The sequence below is a fragment of the Eretmochelys imbricata genome, chromosome 1 (genome assembly GCF_965152235.1).
Source record: "Eretmochelys imbricata isolate rEreImb1 chromosome 1, rEreImb1.hap1, whole genome shotgun sequence".
Classification (NCBI taxonomy): Eukaryota; Metazoa; Chordata; order Testudines; family Cheloniidae; genus Eretmochelys; species Eretmochelys imbricata.
Window position 1 is genome coordinate 267145041 of NC_135572.1, and position 17592 is coordinate 267162632.

The following is a 17592-nucleotide window of genomic DNA, read 5'->3' on the forward strand; positions in this document are numbered from 1 at the left end:
TAGAAGAGGGACGGGGGAATTGCTGCAAGGCATCGCACGACTGGGGTGTCGCTGAGCACATGGCCTCTTTTGCTGCCAGGTTGTGGGGTGAAAGAGAATAGGAAGTAAACCTGGGTAGCCTGCACATTAGCATGGAGGTTGAAGTGGATTAGCCCAATATGTGTCCTCATGGTGAGAAAGGGTTGCTGAGTTTAAACACGAGGCGAGCGAGGCTGGATGGCGCAAGGGCTTGGTTAGGCAATAAGGAGGCTTTCATCTCTAGGACAGTGGTTTAATTCTAGCCAAGGTCAATTAAGATGCAAAGTCATAACCTGCAGGTTGTTGCTTGGTAGCAGTCTGTTTAAAATAATGTTGGCAGCAAGCCAGCTTTTGGGAGATGGGTCACAAAACTTGTCATCACATGGGAAAGCGAGTAGGACCATCAGAGAGGTCAAGGAGCGAAGAGGCCAGTGCATGTAAAGTCCTTTCTGACCCTGCAGCTCAGGGGTGAGGTGTCTGTGCAGAGAGGAGGGCAGTGTGCATAGGAAACTGGCACCATTTCCTGTGCTGGGAATAAATACAGGCCTGGAGACACCATGGGCAGCTGTCAGTCTGGCCCTTTCACTGGCACAAAATTCACTGCGAGAAAATGTCATCTGTTGAAACACAATTTCACTGTGCAAATATTTGTTGTGAGTAGTTAAATGAAAGGTCGTGCAGCTGTGGGCTATGAAATTCAGGTTTGTCATCCTCTTCCATCTAGAGGAAGATCCAGTAAGCCCACAAGTATCCTTTTCCTCCCCCAGGCCGCCTCAGTACACTGCCTCCACAAAGATTCACCGAGTGTTCAGAGACATTCATGCAACAAATAGAAGCTGTGTGGCCATAATTTTCAAATGAGCTAGTCAGGTATTTAAGGACAAAAGACATTAGCAGGGGATCACCAGCTAGACAGATCTAAGATGGTCCTAAATGGTCCACACATAAGAATTGCAGCCTAATTTGTAGCCATCCTGAGGGGTGCATTATAGTCTCAGCATGAGATTATATCTTGATATTTTGTGTCTTCATACCATGCTGCTGCAGCAAGGGCCACTTCTAGTTTTGTCATACACCATCATGGCATCATGAGCTATCAATGACCCTCCAGGTGTGCTGGGAGCGTTCAGGACACAGACAGACCCAGAGAAATCCTATTTGTTGGGCTGAGTGGCAAATCCCTCTCCTTCCATCCCTCAGTGTCACTCTAATAAATGGGATGGAAGTGTTGGGAGGGATGTAGTGGGCAGATGAAATGTCCACCTGTGCTGAGATCCGACGTAACTGCAGGGTGGGCGGGGAGCCCTTAGCCATGACGTACTGCAAACGGGGAGTGGCATTTTGTAAAAAATTGGGCGTTGGCTCCTTGATGTGTGCTGCTGGCGGGCCTCGGTGAGAAGAGATGAATGCTGTGGCTCTGCATTGCAGTGTCACGGCACAGTTGTTTTCTTTCTGGGTTATTAAGACAAGTAGGGAGTGCTCCTAACTCTGCCTGTTGTGGTGGAGGGGAGGGGAGAGTGGGTTTAGATGGGCTTGGGACTGCCTCAGCCCAGCTACTGCTTTCGCAGCGGGTGCAGAGGGAATGGTTGATAGTGGCACTCCTGCAGTTTGAGATTTATATTGTGTCGGGCTGGTTGCTTTTATAACTGGACATTGCCTGCCTAAGACATTGCCTTTGTCTGCCTGAGAGCTTATCCCTTTTCTGGGCTCTCTGTGTGGAATGCCCAATGAATCCACTCTGATTATCACAGGAAAAAAGAATACACATTTTCTCCCAATACAGATGCACTCGTACCACACTGTTCCTTCAAAGCCCACCAACAAAAGGATGGTCCATTATTTGTCTCTGTACATTCTTCCTCTCCTTTTAAAGGATCTTCTATCATATTTGTTGCCAGGGTCGAGGTGAAGAACTGCCTCTTTGTTTGTTTCGTTTCAGGGGAAAGTTTTCTGAGTAGAGATTTTATTCCTAGGAGCTTTTCTGCCACTAAAGGACCTGCAAAGGCTCCCTTCGTGTTGTGGTTGGGTTCTAGTGACCTCTAATGGACAACTTTTAACAGCAAGTCAAGCCCATAAAACGAATAGCTGCCAGCTTCTGCTGAATTATCAGAGTTTCTAGCTGTTCTTGTTTCAACAGGGAATATATGGTATTTTGGATGTGGCTTTAAGGTTTTATTGTCATGATTTTTGGATGGTCACATTACTAATGTGTGGCATGTGTGTGTATGTAGATTGCGCGTATCTGACTTGGTCTCCATCTTTTCTTATCCAGCTGGGGTTGGGGTCCTAACCCAGTGCCTGCTGGAGACAGGAGTATGGATTGAAAGCAACCTAGCTTAAGGCACAATCTAGATAAGATGGAACTGATGTTGAACTGGAAGATATGGCAGAGATCATATTGGCCCTTTTGATTGAGAGGTTGCACCTGCTGTGCAGTACCAGAATTCATCACTTAGTTTCCCCTCAAACCCACAGCTGTGTTTAGATGACCAATTAGCTGGTGTGGCCAGGATGGCTTTTCTTAGAGAGATTTGTCTTTCAGCCTTTTCTTACAGATGCAGTTCCCGCTCCCACTATCAGTGCCTTTAGCACTTTGGGGATTACACACTACAGTGCTGTCTCAGTGCAACTGGAAGTAGAAAGTGATGCAAAATACAGCTGCCCCACTTGGTGAGCAGAGTAACTTTCTGGGCCATCATGACACCATCTGGACTGGCTTTCTGTTGGCTTATGAGTAGAACTTAGGGGGTTGATTTTGACCTAAAGTCCTAAATGACTTGAGACCTCCCTACCTGAGAGGCCTTTCCTCCTACGCCATATTGCAGCAGCTGCTCAGCGGAGGCCCTCCCTGGGTATATACAGGAGGGAGCTGCTCGGAGGATGTTCTCCTGAAGTGCCCCTTGACATTGGAATTTACTCACCTCCCTGGCTGATCTTGATGAGCCTTGCAAAGTGCCATGTTTTTCTCCAGGCAATTGGGGAAGGTCGGAGCGTAAAAGAGATAGGGGGCCGCAGAATGGGGTAGTGGCAAGTCTGATTTATATATGATTTGAGTAGGACTGGATTTTGTTAGTGAGGCCAATGGGGCTTTCCTGTATTCTCTAATTCCATATGTGATTATAAGGAGCGGTGGGGTCCTTAGAGCGCTAGAGAAAGGTGTGTTTTTTTTGTTTTTGTTTTAAAAATGGAAGTAAATGAGTACATTTTAAACAATGCAGAGAGATCTTCCATGTAACAGCGCTTGTAGCCCAAGGAAGGGAACTCATTTGGCAACCTACTCAGTAGTGCACTTTGACAGTGGTGTTTGTGTCCATGGCCCCTTTGCCAGCAAGTCATCTCTCTTCCTATGTCCTGTTGTCACTCTTTAGAAGCAAGTAACCCTTACTGATAGCTTCACAATCAGCTGGGGGTATTTAGTCCCTGCCCCTCTTTCCCTTTGTGCTTTTTCATTTGCCTCTTCAAGCTTACGGTTGGATTCAAATGGCTCATAGTGTTGCCAGGTGTCCTGTTTTCGACTGGAACGCCCAGGCGAAAAGGGACCCTGGCAGCTCCGGTCATCACTACTGACTAGATCATTAAAAGTTCAGTGGGCGGCACAGCGGGGCTAAGGCAGGCTACCTGCCTGCCCTGGCTCTGTTCAGTTCCTGGAAGCAGCAACATGTCCACGGTGGCCCCTAGGTGTAGGGGCCAGGGAGGCTCCATGCGCTAGCCCCACCCCAAGCTCCAGCTCTGCAGCTCCCATTGGCTGGGAACTGCAGGGGCGGTGCCTCCAGACATGGGCAGCACATACTGCACAGAGCCACCTGGCTGCCCCTGCGCCTAGGAGTTGGACATGTCGGCCGCTTACGGCAGCAGCATGGCAGACAGGGAGCTTGTCTTCTCCCCGCTGTGCTGCCGACCAGAAGCCGCCTGAGCTAAGCGCTGCTTGGGTGCAGCCTGCACCCGCACCCCAGACCCCTGCCCTAGGTCAGAAGCCCCTCACACACCCAACCTCCCTCCCAGAGCCTGCACCCCCTCGCACACTCCAAACTCCTCGGCCCCCTCCTTCACCCCAAACCCATCATCGCTGGCCCCACTTCAGAACCCACACCCTCAGCCAGAACTTTCACCCCCTCCAACCCCCTGGCCCAGCCTGGATCCTGCTCCTGAACCCCTCATTTATGGTCCCACCCCGGAGCCCACACCCCAACCCCCTGCCCCAGCCCAGTGAAAGTGAGCGAGGGTGGGGGGAGAGTGAGCAACAGAGGTGGGGGGGGGGGCCTGGAGTGAGTGGGGGCAGGGCTCAGAGAAGGGGTGGGGCCTTGGGGCAGGGGTGTTCGGTTTTATGCAATTAGAAAGTTGGCAGCCCTACTGTTGTGGGAAACTGTGCTGAGCCAATGTGCGTCTTCACTGATACACAGATGAGTGACTTTGCTTCCAAGTTAGAACCCCCCGGCAGTGAGAGCCCACCTGGCACCTCAGCTTGTCTGTAATGTTTCAAATGGAATCCTGTGATTCTGGACATTCAATTACCTTTAAAAGGTGGCAAATTCCCAGAGATACTTTTCACATAACACATACTTAGACCGTGGAACTCACTGGCATGGGAAGTCATCAAGGCCAAGAAATTAGCTAGATTCATTCGGAGCGGGCTTTTCTATGGACACCAAGACTATCCAGAGTTATAACGAATGATGAAAATGTTGGAAGGGATATTCAAGCCCATGCTTCAGGGATAATCTCTAACTGGAGACCAGGATGAAACCTAATGTTGGGGGTGGGGGGAGGGGCAGATTATCCCACATCTGCCTACTGTGGGGTTCTTATACCTTCCTCTGAAACATCTGATGATGGCTGCTGTCACAGACAGGATACTGGACTAGATGGACTCAGAGTCAGCTCTGTGGCAATTTCTGTGTTGCTGTTTGCCAAGGACATGTATGTCTGTCTTTACTCTCTCCCCATGACTTCTCGAGGTGCCTCCCAGCCCTACATTTCTGTGACTTTTTAATGAGTCTATCTAACACCCTCAGCCAGGTCCACAGGCAGATTACAGGAAATGGAAGGTCAATTGATCCGTGGCACAATTTAAGACTTCCAGTTCCAGAAGAATAAGCTGCTGACAGGATAAACAGCAGCTGTCTTGTTCTAAGCGGGAACTCCTGTTTGCTCATTTGTATGCTTCCCCTTCAGTGTGCGGCCGGAGGTGTAGGTGGGTATTTTATCTGAGGTACAATCGCTGCCTGTATTGACTCTCAGATCCCCACCAGGTATCCTGTGTTGTCTCCTTTAATAGGCTGGAAGCGTTCTGTGAAATTGATACATTCTGGAAATTCAAAGAGCAACAAAATGTACTAAGGGGTATAAGAATTGACTTGAAGGAAGATTAAAAGAATTAAATATGTAGGGGCTAGGTCAAACAATTCCTTTGGGGCCGATATGGTAATCGCCAGCAAGATCTGAAGGAGGTACATAGCAAGGAGGGAGAGCAATTGTTCTGGGTGGGATGAGTGGATATAACTTTGAGTGATGGAATGGGGCTGAGTTAAGAGAAATTAAGCCTGAATATGAGGAAGAGATTAGCAGTTTGTTAGACTGTGGATTTGTCTCCAGGGCTGAGACTGCAGAATAAATTTTAGGGAACAATTCATCAGCCGTTGTGGGGCAGGAGAAGGAAGGAGCTAGATGACTTGTGGGTTCTTTCCCACAAAGCTCTCTGGCTTGTTGGAAAGGTATCCCCCATGTTCCAACTATAACCTCACAATACATAGCCCAGAGGGAGACTACATATGAAATTAACACAAAGGTGAGGAGAGTTGGTGAATTGTTAGGGATGGAGGGTGTCAAGGCTAATTCCCCACTCTGGCACTTCGAGTGCAGAAGGTGAGGGCCCGCAAGGATTCTAAAAATTAATACTGGCAACTCCAGGTTTGTATTAAACTCCCAAGGTTACAGCTTTTCTCTGACCTTGGGTGGTGGCAGCATCTACCCATCCAAGTGCAGAACCCCTTGGAGAGCCCAGGAAGGCACACTTGGGAATCCCTTCCTGTGGGGTACCTTCAAGCCCTTTCACACACACCCTCCAGGAAAGAGCTGAGAAAGGGGGTGGGGGAGGGGGGTATGAAATCAGCTGTTGCCACCAGCTAGTTAAACAACATGTACACAAACCTCTTAAGACACAAAAATTTAATTTTGTTCTTAAAAAAAAGTAAATTTTATTAATAAAAAAGAGAAACAAAAAATACATCTGGGAACTCAGGCTATTACTAGATTTTTAAAAGAGCAACCACAAGGATTAAGCACCAAGAATAGCTTTCTTGAGGTCCAGCTTAAACGATGCAAGCAAAACAAAAGCATTGGGATTAGCAAAGAGGAATCCACAAGCCATAAAGAAATAAGAGATAAACCTAATCGCGTCGTCCTAGACATTTCCTGATCTACTTACATATCTGGGCTTTTAAATGAGTCGTTTCTAGGTATGATACTGATGATTTTTTTCATACCTGGCCCAAGCTTCTTACAGCATAGCTGCTGCCCTTCCCCAGGAGAACAACAGACAGACAAGGAGAGTCTTTTCTCAATTTTTAAAAGTTCTAGCCTTCCCATTGGCTCTTTTGGCCACTTCCTTTTTACCTAGCATAACAGTGAAACTTTTTAACCCTTTACAGGTAGAGCAGTTAGAGGATAGCTTCTAAGAGGGATTTTATAACTATTGGCTGACTGAGTGTCCATAAAAGGGAGCTACACCCCTCTTCATTTATCACACAGGGCCACACAAAAGTAGGTTAATACTAGCCTTTTCCTCCTTTTAATTGCAAGGATTCTATTTTCTCCTGACCAACTCTCTCAAGACATAGTTGGAGATTTCTACCACTTTGATTTCAGCACCTCTTCACATTCCTATTTATTCTTCAAAGGTGAATTCAAACCAGTCAGATCTGCCTGGGCTAAATGGCTAACATGTCTGCAGATGTCATTTTAACTATGGAAAATAATCGGCCTATTGACACTCGGGTGTGCATGATAGGGCGAGTGTGTGCAAATCTGCCTGCAAGCAGATTGTGATAGCATCAGCTGAGCAATGTCAGTTGTGATCAGCAGGGTGCCTGGATGGACGAACTCCAGGGGAAACCCAGATGTTGCAGGAAGTAATACTGATGATTCAGTAGGTGTCTCTTTCCCATCTGAGTCAGCAGTGACTCAGTGCCCTGACGTGGTTCTTGGAACTGTTGTGAATTTAGGGTAAGTCTTCGCTGCAGAGTTAGCACAGGCACAGCATCTCCACTGCTATGCCCTAGCTCAGAGGTTCCCAAATTATGGGGCGCACCCCCCATGGAGGAATGTTCGGGGGGGGGGAGGAGTGCGGCTGGGGCCCGGGCCAGCCCCCACCAGGGGTGTGGAGGGAGCACCACCCAGCTCTGCTCCTGGCCTCGGCCCTAGCTGCTAACCCCATGCCCGGGGCCCCAGCTGCCAGCCTCGACCCCCTGGCAAGGCGGTGCTCTCAGCCCCGGCTGTGACCCCAGCCTGTCCGCATTTCCCCCCTCCCAGAGCCCCTGCTCTGCTCCTGGCCCTTACTCGGGGGTGGGGAGAGCATGAAGTAAAACATTTGTGGACCTCTGCCCTAGCTTTGTCAGGCCTCTGTGGCTGCATTCACAATGGTGCTGGGATAGATTTCTAGCAGGATATCCCCTTAATGGTGCATGAAACAGGGTGTGACCATCAGGATCCAGACACCCCCAGGGGCTGGGTTCAGGCCAGGGGAGGGGTGCTGTGGCAAGTTGGGCCCAGGGGAGGGATGCTACAGCAGGTCCAGGCGTCCTGGCCGGTCCTGGCTGTGGCAGGCTGGGCTAGGTTGAGGCTGGGGAAGGGGTGCGTGGCTGGATCCTGAACCCAGGAACCGGCTGGGTTCCCTGAGTGCCTGCACGGCACTAAATAGACCGCTGCACAGCTTACAGGGAACTTAGATTATGAGATGTGTATACAGGCTATGGTTATGAACCCATGTGTTTGTGTGTAAAGAGAACTGTGCTCATAAACTTCAGTTCCACCTCACAGCAGGACAGAGAGGAAGAGGCACCGCCCAAGCCAGGTATATATACAAAAGCAGACTCAAATAAGGATCCATTGTACAACCCAGGAAAACACCACAATGGGCTATTAAAGTTAATGGAAAGACATTGAGAAAACTGAGGATTTCCCCACTTTGAATCTGTGGTTTTTCTATGAAATAAACCTTTTGTTTGTTTGTTACCGCCAAGCAAGTATCTGCTGCACAAACTGTGAGGAGTGTGGGTGTGAGGAACTGATAACTGGGGGTCTGGTTTCACACATTCAGGGGTGACAAACCAGAGGGGATAGTCCAAGTGTCTGGTAGGTAAGAACTCGGGGCAACTGAATTTGGGGAGACTTGGGACTGGAAGGGCTGTTAGTGTTAGCCTACAAGGAGTAACTAGGCTTCTGGAAGCCAGGATGAGACCTTGTGTTTGTGGGCAGGCTGCTGGTATCAGGGATCTGAGCCATAGCACCCCAAGATTACAGAGCAGGAGGTGACAGAACCCCTCACTGATCTGGGTAATCCCCAGAATGTCACAGTGGGCCACTCTATGAATTCAAGTGCACTGTGTTGTGGAAGAACTTGTCTGTCCTTCCTGGGCTCCTGTGTGGAAGTGTTCTTATAGGTCCTACTGATATTACACCAGCTTTGCCAGAAGGCTGGTATCCGTCTCTAACTGGCAGCACAAGAGAGAAATGTCTTTAATAGCATCTCTGTTTAAAAGCTGTGGGATTAAAACACAGTGCAGAAGAAGGGAGGAGTTAGACAAGAAAGTACAGCCCTGGAGAAATTGTGGGATAAGATTGGAAAACTGGCAGTGCCTTGGCTTGATTAGCCTGCATTCTCATTGCAAAATAGGTGGGTTGCCAGCCCATGCTGAAGCAAAACCCAGGCGCAAGCTCTACCTTCAGCTGGGCTTGCTAGCCTGGGTTAGGTTTTCCTTTGGAAGTGTGGTCAGGAGTAATAGGGGGGTGTCAAGGTTCCTCCCCCACTCTGAACTCTAGGGTACAGATGTGGGGACCTGCATGAAAAACCTCCTAAGCTTATCTTTACCAGCTTAGGTCAAAACTTCCCCAAGGTACAAAATATTCCCCCCGTTGTCCTTGGACTAGCCGCTACCACCACCAAACTAATACTGGTTACTGGGGAAGAGCTGTTTGGACGCGTCCTTCCCCCCAAAATACTTCCCAAAACCCTGCACCCCACTTCCTGGACAAGGTTTGGTAAAAAGCCTCACCAATTTGCCTAGGTGACTACAGACCCAGACCCTTGGATCTTAAGAACAATGAACAATCCTCCCAACACTTGCACCCCCCCTTTCCTGGGAAATGTTGGATAAAAAGCCTCACCAATTTGCATAGGTGACCACAGACCCAAACCCTTGGATCTGAGAACAATGAAAAAGCATTCAGTTTTTTACAAGAAGACTTTTAATAGAAAATAGAAGTAAATAGAAATAAAGAAATCCCCCCTGTAAAATCAGGATGGTAGATATCTTACAGGGTAATTAGATTCAAAAACATAGAGAACCCCTCTAGGCAAAACCTTAAGTTACAAAAAAGATACACAGACAGAAATAGTTATTCTATTCAGCACAATTCTTTTCTCAGCCATTTAAAGAAATCATAATCTAACACATACGTAGCTAGATTACTTACTAAAAGTTCTAAGACTCCATTCCTGGTCTATCCCTGGCCAAGACCCAGCATACAGACTGACACAGACCCTTTGTTTCTCTCCCTCCTCCCAGCTTTTGAAAGTATCTTGTCTCCTCATTGGTCATTTTGGTCAGGTGCCAGCGAGGTTACCTTTAGCTTCTTAACCCTTTACAGGTGAGAGGAGCTTTCCCCTGGCCAGGAGGGATTTCAAAGGGGTTTACCCTTCCCTTTATATTTATGACGCCCCCCAAATCTCAGCTAGGGTGAAACACTGGCTGGGATTTCTTCCTGGAGCTCTAGGAAAAACAGAGTTAATAAGACACATACATCTCTAAATATACTACCAAGTACATAAAGACTAACAATATTTTCCACATCTCAAGGACGATTTTAACCAGTTGATTCTGGGAAACTTTCACGGGAGAGTGCATCAGCCACTTTGTTAGAAGCTCCTGAGATGTGTTGGATGTCGAAATCAAAATCTTGGAGAGCTAAACTCCACCGAAGAAGTTTTTTGTTAGTTTCTTTGACGGTGTGAAGCCACTTTAGTGCAGCATGGTCGGTTTGCAGGTGGAAACGCCGTCCCCAAACATATGGGCGTAGCTTTTCCAGAGCGTAGACAATGGCATAACATTCTTTTTCAGTGACTGACCAGTGGCTTTTCCTCTCAGACAGTTTTTTGCTGAGAAACACTACAGGGTGGAATTCTTGATCAGGTCCTTTCTGCATTAAAACTGCTCCCACACCACGCTCGGATGCATCTGTGGTTACTAGGAACGGTTTGTCAAAGTCTGGGGCCCTTAGTACAGGGTCAGACATGAGTGTCGCTTTAAGCTTGTTGAAGGCCTTCTGACACTTTCCGGTCCACTGAACAGCATTTGGCTGTTTCTTTTTGGTTAGGTCTGTCAGTGGGGCAGCGATTTGGCTGTAGTGCGGTACAAATCGTCTGTAATAACCAGCCAAGCCTAAGAAGGATTGAACCTGTTTCTTTGACTTTGGGACAGGCCACTTTTGGATAGCATCCACCTTGGCCTGTAGGGGGCTGATAGTTCCTTGACCCACCTGGTGTCCAAGGTAAGTCACTCTGTTTAGGCCTATTTGACGCTTCTTAGCCTTAACAGTTAGTCCTGCCTCCCTTATGCGCTCAAGGACTTTTTGTAGATGTTCCAGGTGGTCTGCCCAGGAATCCGAAAATATGGCCACGTCGTCAAGGTAGGCGACTGCATATTCTCCTAATCCCGCTAGGAGACCATCTACAAGTCTTTGGAAAGTGGCGGGTGCATTTCGCAGCCCGAAAGGGAGTACATTAAATTCATACAGCCCGAGATGTGTGATGAAGGCTGACCTTTCCTTGGCAGATTCATCTAGCGGTACCTGCCAGTACCCCTTGGTTAAGTCCAAGGTAGAGATGAACTGGGCCCGTCCCAGTTTCTCTAATAGTTCATCTGTGCATGGCATTGGATAGTTGTCTGGGCGAGTTACAGCATTTAGCTTACGGTAGTCCACGCAAAAACGTATTTCCCCATCTGGTTTGGGAACTAGAACCACTGGAGATGCCCATGCACTTTCAGAGGGGCGGATTACACCCATCTGTAACATATCCTGGATCTCCCGTTCTATAGCAGTTTTAGCTTGAGGAGACACCCGGTAAGGGTGGACCCTAATTGGGTGAGCATTACCTGTGTCAATGGAGTGGTATGCCCGTTCAGTCAGTCCTGGGGTGGCTGAGAACGTTGGCGCGTAGCTAGTGCACAACTCCTGGATCTGCTGTCGCTGCATACGCCCAAGGGTCATGGAGAGGTTCACCTCTTCCACACCACCAGCACATTTCCCTTCGTAGTAGACACCTTCAGGCCACTCAGCATCATCTTCTCCCTGGGCTGTAAACTGACAAACCTTTAATTCTCTGGAATAAAAGGGCTTTAGAGAATTAATATGGTACACCTTAGGCTTTCGGTTGGAGGTGGGGAATGCTATGAGATAATTAACAGCTCCCAGGCGCTCCTGGACCGTGAATGGCCCTTCCCACGATGCTTCCATTTTATGGGCCTGGAGCGCCCTTAAGACCATGACCTGGTCTCCTACTTTGAAGGAACGCTCTCTGGCATGTTTATCATACCAGGCTTTTTGCTCTTTTTGAGCATCCTGTAAGTTTTCTCTAGCAAGGGCTAAAGAGGTTCGGAGGGTGTTTTGTAGGTTGGTTACAAAGTCCAGAATGTTAGTTCCTGGAGAAGGTGTAAATCCCTCCCATTGCTGCTTCACCAACTGCAATGGCCCCTTAACCTCACGGCCATATACAAGTTCAAATGGGGAAAACCCTAAACTGGGATGTGGTACAGCTCTGTAGGCAAAGAGCAACTGCTGCAACACTAGGTCCCAATCACTGGAGTGCTCATTTACGAATTTACGTATCAGGGCCCCCAAAGTTCCATTAAACTTCTCCACCATGCCATTTGTTTGATGGTGGTAAGGAGTGGCAACCAAGTGATTTACCCCATGAGCTTCCCAAAGGTTTTTCATAGTTCCTGCCAGGAAATTAGTCCCTGCATCTGTGAGGATGTCGGAGGGCCAACCTACCCTGGCAAAAATGTCTGCTAGTGCCTGGCACACACTTTTAGCCCTGGTGTTGCTTAGAGCTACTGCTTCCGGCCATCGGGTGGCAAAATCCATGAAAGTCAGTATGTACTGCTTTCCTCTGGGTGTCTTTTTCGGAAAAGGACCCAGAATATCCACAGCTACTCGCTGAAATGGAACTTCAATGATGGGGAGTGGTTGTAGAGGGGCTTTGACCTGGTCTTGGGTTTTTCCCACTCTTTGGCACACCTCACAAGACTGGACATAGGTAGAAACATCCTTGCCCATTCCCTCCCAGTGGAATGACCCCCCCAAACAGTCTTTGGTCCTGTTCACCCCAGCATGGCCACTAGGGTGATCGTGGGCTAAGCTCAAGAGCTTGGCCCGGTATTTAGTTGGAACTACCAACTGTCTCTGAGGATGCCAGTCTTCCTGGTGTCCACCAGAAAGAGTTTCCTTGTATAAAAGTCCTCTTTCTACAACAAACCTGGATCGATTAGAAGAGCTGAGAGGCGGTGGGTTGCTCCATGCCGCCGTCCAAGCTCTCTGGAGGCTTTCATCTGCTTCCTGTTCGGTCTGGAACTGTGCCCTTGATGCTGGGGACATCAGTTCCTCATTGGATTGTGGACCTAGGCTTGGTCCCTCTGGAAGTGATATAGGGGATGGAGCTGTTTCTGTTGACTGTGAACTGCTCTCCGCTGGTGCACTATGTTGGGATTCAGGCTCCGGCTGAGCCTCTTGTGTAGGGTTATCGGCTGCTGCCAGTTCAGGTTCGGTGGGGCCCTCTGGTGTTGAGGTTGCAAGTACTGGATTCAGTGCTGACACGGGGTCTGGTGTTCGGCTGGTTCTGGGTCTCTGGGACTGGATCCACTACTGCTGTTGCAGACATTGGCCTGAGGTCCAGGTCCATCACCTCTGACCGGGTCCTGATAGCAGTTTCCAGAACAGAGCTAGGCCTCACGGCTTGTTTAGCCTGGCTGCGGGTGACCGTTCCCACCCTCTTGGCCTGCTTCACATGCTTCGCCAAGTCTTCCCCCAACAGCATGGGGATGGGATAATCATCATAGACTGCAAAAGTCCATGTTCCTGACCAGCCCTTGTACTGGACAGGCAACTTGGCTGTAGGCAAATTGAAAGAGTTGGACTTGAAGGGTTGAATCGTCACTTGGATCTCTGGGTTGATTAAATTGGGGTCCACCAAGGAAGCATGGATAGCTGACACTTGTGCTCCGGTGTCCCTCCACGCGATGACCTTCTTCCTGCCCACACTCAGTTTCCCTCCGCTCCAAGGGTATCTGGGAGGTATCTGGGCCTGTGGACCTCTGGTGTGATTCCGGTGCAATGAACTGTAATCTGTTGGGGTTCTTGGGGCAGTTGGCCTTCACATGCCCCAGCTCGTTACACTTAAAACATCGTCCAGCTGACGGGTCACTGGGGCGAGGAGGGTTGCTGGAGAACGGGGTGGTGGGACGATAAGGGGTCTGGAGGGTTCTTTGGGAGGTAGGTGGGGCCTTGGGCGGCCCCCGGTAATAGGGTGTGGTCTGGGGTGGTCCCTTCTGGTCTCCGCTCCAACTGCGACCAGTTTTCTTCTTCTCTGCCACCTCCACCCATCTGGCTCCAATCTCTCCTGCCTTGATTACAGTTTTGGGTTTCCCATCTAGGATGTATCTTTCTATTTCCTCGGGAACACCCTCTAAGAATTGTTCCATTTGCATTAGGAAGGGCAAATTTACTGGAGATTCAACACTTGCTCCTGATATCCAGGCATCCCAATGTTTCACAATGTGGTAGGCATGTCGGGTAAATGACATGTCTGGTTTCCACCTTAGGGCTCTGAACCTCCGACGAGACTGCTCGGGTGTTATCCCCATTCTGACTCTCGCCTTGGATTTAAACAGTTCATACTTGTTCATGTGTTCTTTAGGCATTTCAGCTGCCACCTCAGCTAAGGGTCCACTGAGCTGCGGCCTCAGCTCTACCATGTATTGGTCAGTAGAGATGTTGTACCCAAGGCAGGCCCTTTCGAAGTTTTCTAGGAAGGCCTCAGTATCATCACCTGCCTTGTAGGTGGGGAACTTTCTGGGATGGGAAGTGGTACCTGGAGAAGGATTGCTAGGATTTGTTGGTATATTCTGCTGGGCCTTTATCCTCTCCACCTCCTCCACATGCTTCCTCTCTTTTTCCTTCTCCTCCTCCACATGCTTCCTTGCCTCCATTTCCCTCTTGTGGGCAGCCTCCTGTACCTCCTTCTCCAGCCGCATGAGTTCTATCTGTCTTTCATGTTCCCTTTGTTTTTCCTCAGCCTGAAATTTGGCTAATTCCAGCTGTAGTCGAGCTGAGGATTTGGTCATTCTAACCTCTCTGTTTTTAACTAACTTTACACCCGAGGTTTAGAAATAAACAAACAAAACTGGGCTGTAAAATTTTGCTGTGCTGGAATAGAATATCTATTCTCTGATAGTGATTGTCAGCCTACAGAAAAAGACAATTCTCTTGTCTCTGCTCTGGGCCCAAATTAAAGCAAAAAACCTCCAACTACTTGGAAACCTGCTTACCCAGCCCAAAGAAAAAGCAAATGGGTAGAACACACACCCCCTATTTACTTTTAGGAAGAAAAGAAAAAAAACCTCTGGGTTGGAAGACTGTGAATTTCCCTGCAGGAGTTAAGTACCCTGCCTCCAGGCAAAGAAAACCTGCAATTCACAAAGATAATCCCCTTTTGTCTCTGCTTGGCCACAGTTTCAGCTTTCAGTTTCAGCTGCTTTCCAAAGGAAAAAAAAATTTCCTTCTTAAAATCTGTATTTCTAGTTCAAAAAATCTCAACTGGATCTCAAAATGATTTCAGGTTAATCCCACCGCTATGCCACCATGTCAAGGTTCCTCTCCCACTCTGAACTCTAGGGTACAGATGTGGGGACCTGCATGAAAAACCTCCTAAGCTTATCTTTACCAGCTTAGGTCAAAACTTCCCCAAGGTACAAAATATTCCCCCCGTTGTCCTTGGACTAGCCGCTACCACCACCAAACTAATACTGGTTACTGGGGAAGAGCTGTTTGGATGCGTCCTTCCCCCCAAAATACTTCCCAAAACCCTGCACCCCACTTCCTGGACAAGGTTTGGTAAAAAGCCTCACCAATTTGCCTAGGTGACTACAGACCCAGACCCTTGGATCTTAAGAACAATGAACAATCCTCCCAACACTTGCACCCCCCCTTTCCTGGGAAATGTTGGATAAAAAGCCTCACCAATTTGCATAGGTGACCACAGACCCAAACCCTTGGATCTGAGAACAATGAAAAAGCATTCAGTTTTTTACAAGAAGACTTTTAATAGAAAATAGAAGTAAATAGAAATAAAGAAATCCCCCCTGTAAAATCAGGATGGTAGATATCTTACAGGGTAATTAGATTCAAAAACATAGAGAACCCCTCTAGGCAAAACCTTAAGTTACAAAAAAGATACACAGACAGAAATAGTTATTCTATTCAGCACAATTCTTTTCTCAGCCATTTAAAGAAATCATAATCTAACACATACGTAGCTAGATTACTTACTAAAAGTTCTAAGACTCCATTCCTGGTCTATCCCTGGCCAAGACCCAGCATACAGACTGACACAGACCCTTTGTTTCTCTCCCTCCTCCCAGCTTTTGAAAGTATCTTGTCTCCTCATTGGTCATTTTGGTCAGGTGCCAGCGAGGTTACCTTTAGCTTCTTAACCCTTTACAGGTGAGAGGAGCTTTCCCCTGGCCAGGAGGGATTTCAAAGGGGTTTACCCTTCCCTTTATATTTATGACAGGGGGCTATAGCCTACATTAACTCTGCAATGAAGACATACCCTTGGTGGTGCTCTCTTGCAGAAGAAACATAAAACTGAGCTCCAGTTCACTTGTATGCGTTAAAATTCCCAGGTAACTTTCCCCAAGAATAAAGGTGCTAACTTTGTTGTCAAATCAATATTCCAGTTCCATTTTTGACTACCTAAAATTCCTGCTGTGGTTCATTGGATAGGGCACCCTCCCTCCCTGCCTACCCTAAACTGTAGCGTAGCTTTACTGTGCAGTATTAAACCACAGTGCCCTTCCAGCCCAAAATTGGCTACACTTGACTACTGTGTGTGTCATTCTGACATGAAGGCAGCTACATCCTGCAGTGGTGGATGAATGATCCCTATAAAGTGTGTGTGTGTGTGTGTCTGTAAAGCACTTTGGATGAAAGGGTTTGGACAAACAGGGTATTCTTTTGCCTTCCCTTACGTTTTCATCTTTGTGACATGCTATTTAACAACTTTGCTGACTGTAGTTCTGCCTCCCACCTTGTTGAGTCAGGTGTTTTGAACACAAATTTGGGAGTGTCAGTGCTTTTCTGTTAATTCCTTTTTATAGTTTTTGTCCTTTCTGAAATTTTTTACGGCACAGCCACAAAAGGAAAGGCTACATTTGAAGCTAAAGCTCCAGCAATTGAATTGGTAGCAAAAACCAACAAAACATTTTGGCCAAATTCCAACCTACTCATTGGTGCTGACATGACAGCAAAGGTTTCTTCAGAGATGTATGTTGGTGTGGTTTTAAGGCAGGGAAGTTTAATTAAAAGGAGAGAGAATAGTGCACAGTGTTCCAGAAATTATCAAAAATCCAACAACCCAACTCTGGTTTCTGATTACTTTACGATCTATAACAAAAAGACAGCCCAGAGACTTGAAGATGCTTAGGATTCTTGCCATCCATTTTTTAAAAAATGTCTTATAACCTTATGTGTAGGATCCTCAGCTGGTGTAAATTGATGTAGCTCCATTGACTTCAGTAGCATTTGTCAGTTTGCACCAGCAGAGGATATGGCCATGTATCCCTGGATATGGAATGAGAGCCCAGCCCGAGGCAATAAGTAGTTATGGACATGATGGGAGAGCTCCAAGGAGAAAAGAGGGTGCTGCAGGAAGTGGTGTGGGTGGCTTGGTAAGTGGGACTCCTCTTTTTGGTTCATCATTGGTCCCAATTCCCAACCAAGGTCTTGGTGGCAGGGGGTGCCATCTTCTGGATGAAATGTAAAACTGAGGTACTAACCACTTGGAATTATTAAAGATCCCAGGGCACATTTTGTTAGAATAGGACTATTTACTTCTGTTCTGGCCAAATCCAATGTGGGTAATTACATTATGTCCCACTAAAATTCCCCTTGTGGTTTGTTAGTTTCAAAATTCATCTTCACTTCCTGTCCTAAGGATATTGGGTAGCATTCTATGCTTTTTATCACAGAGCCAGGCGTAATGATTCCTGCATTATGAATAGTTGGAAGCATGCTTTGGAATCC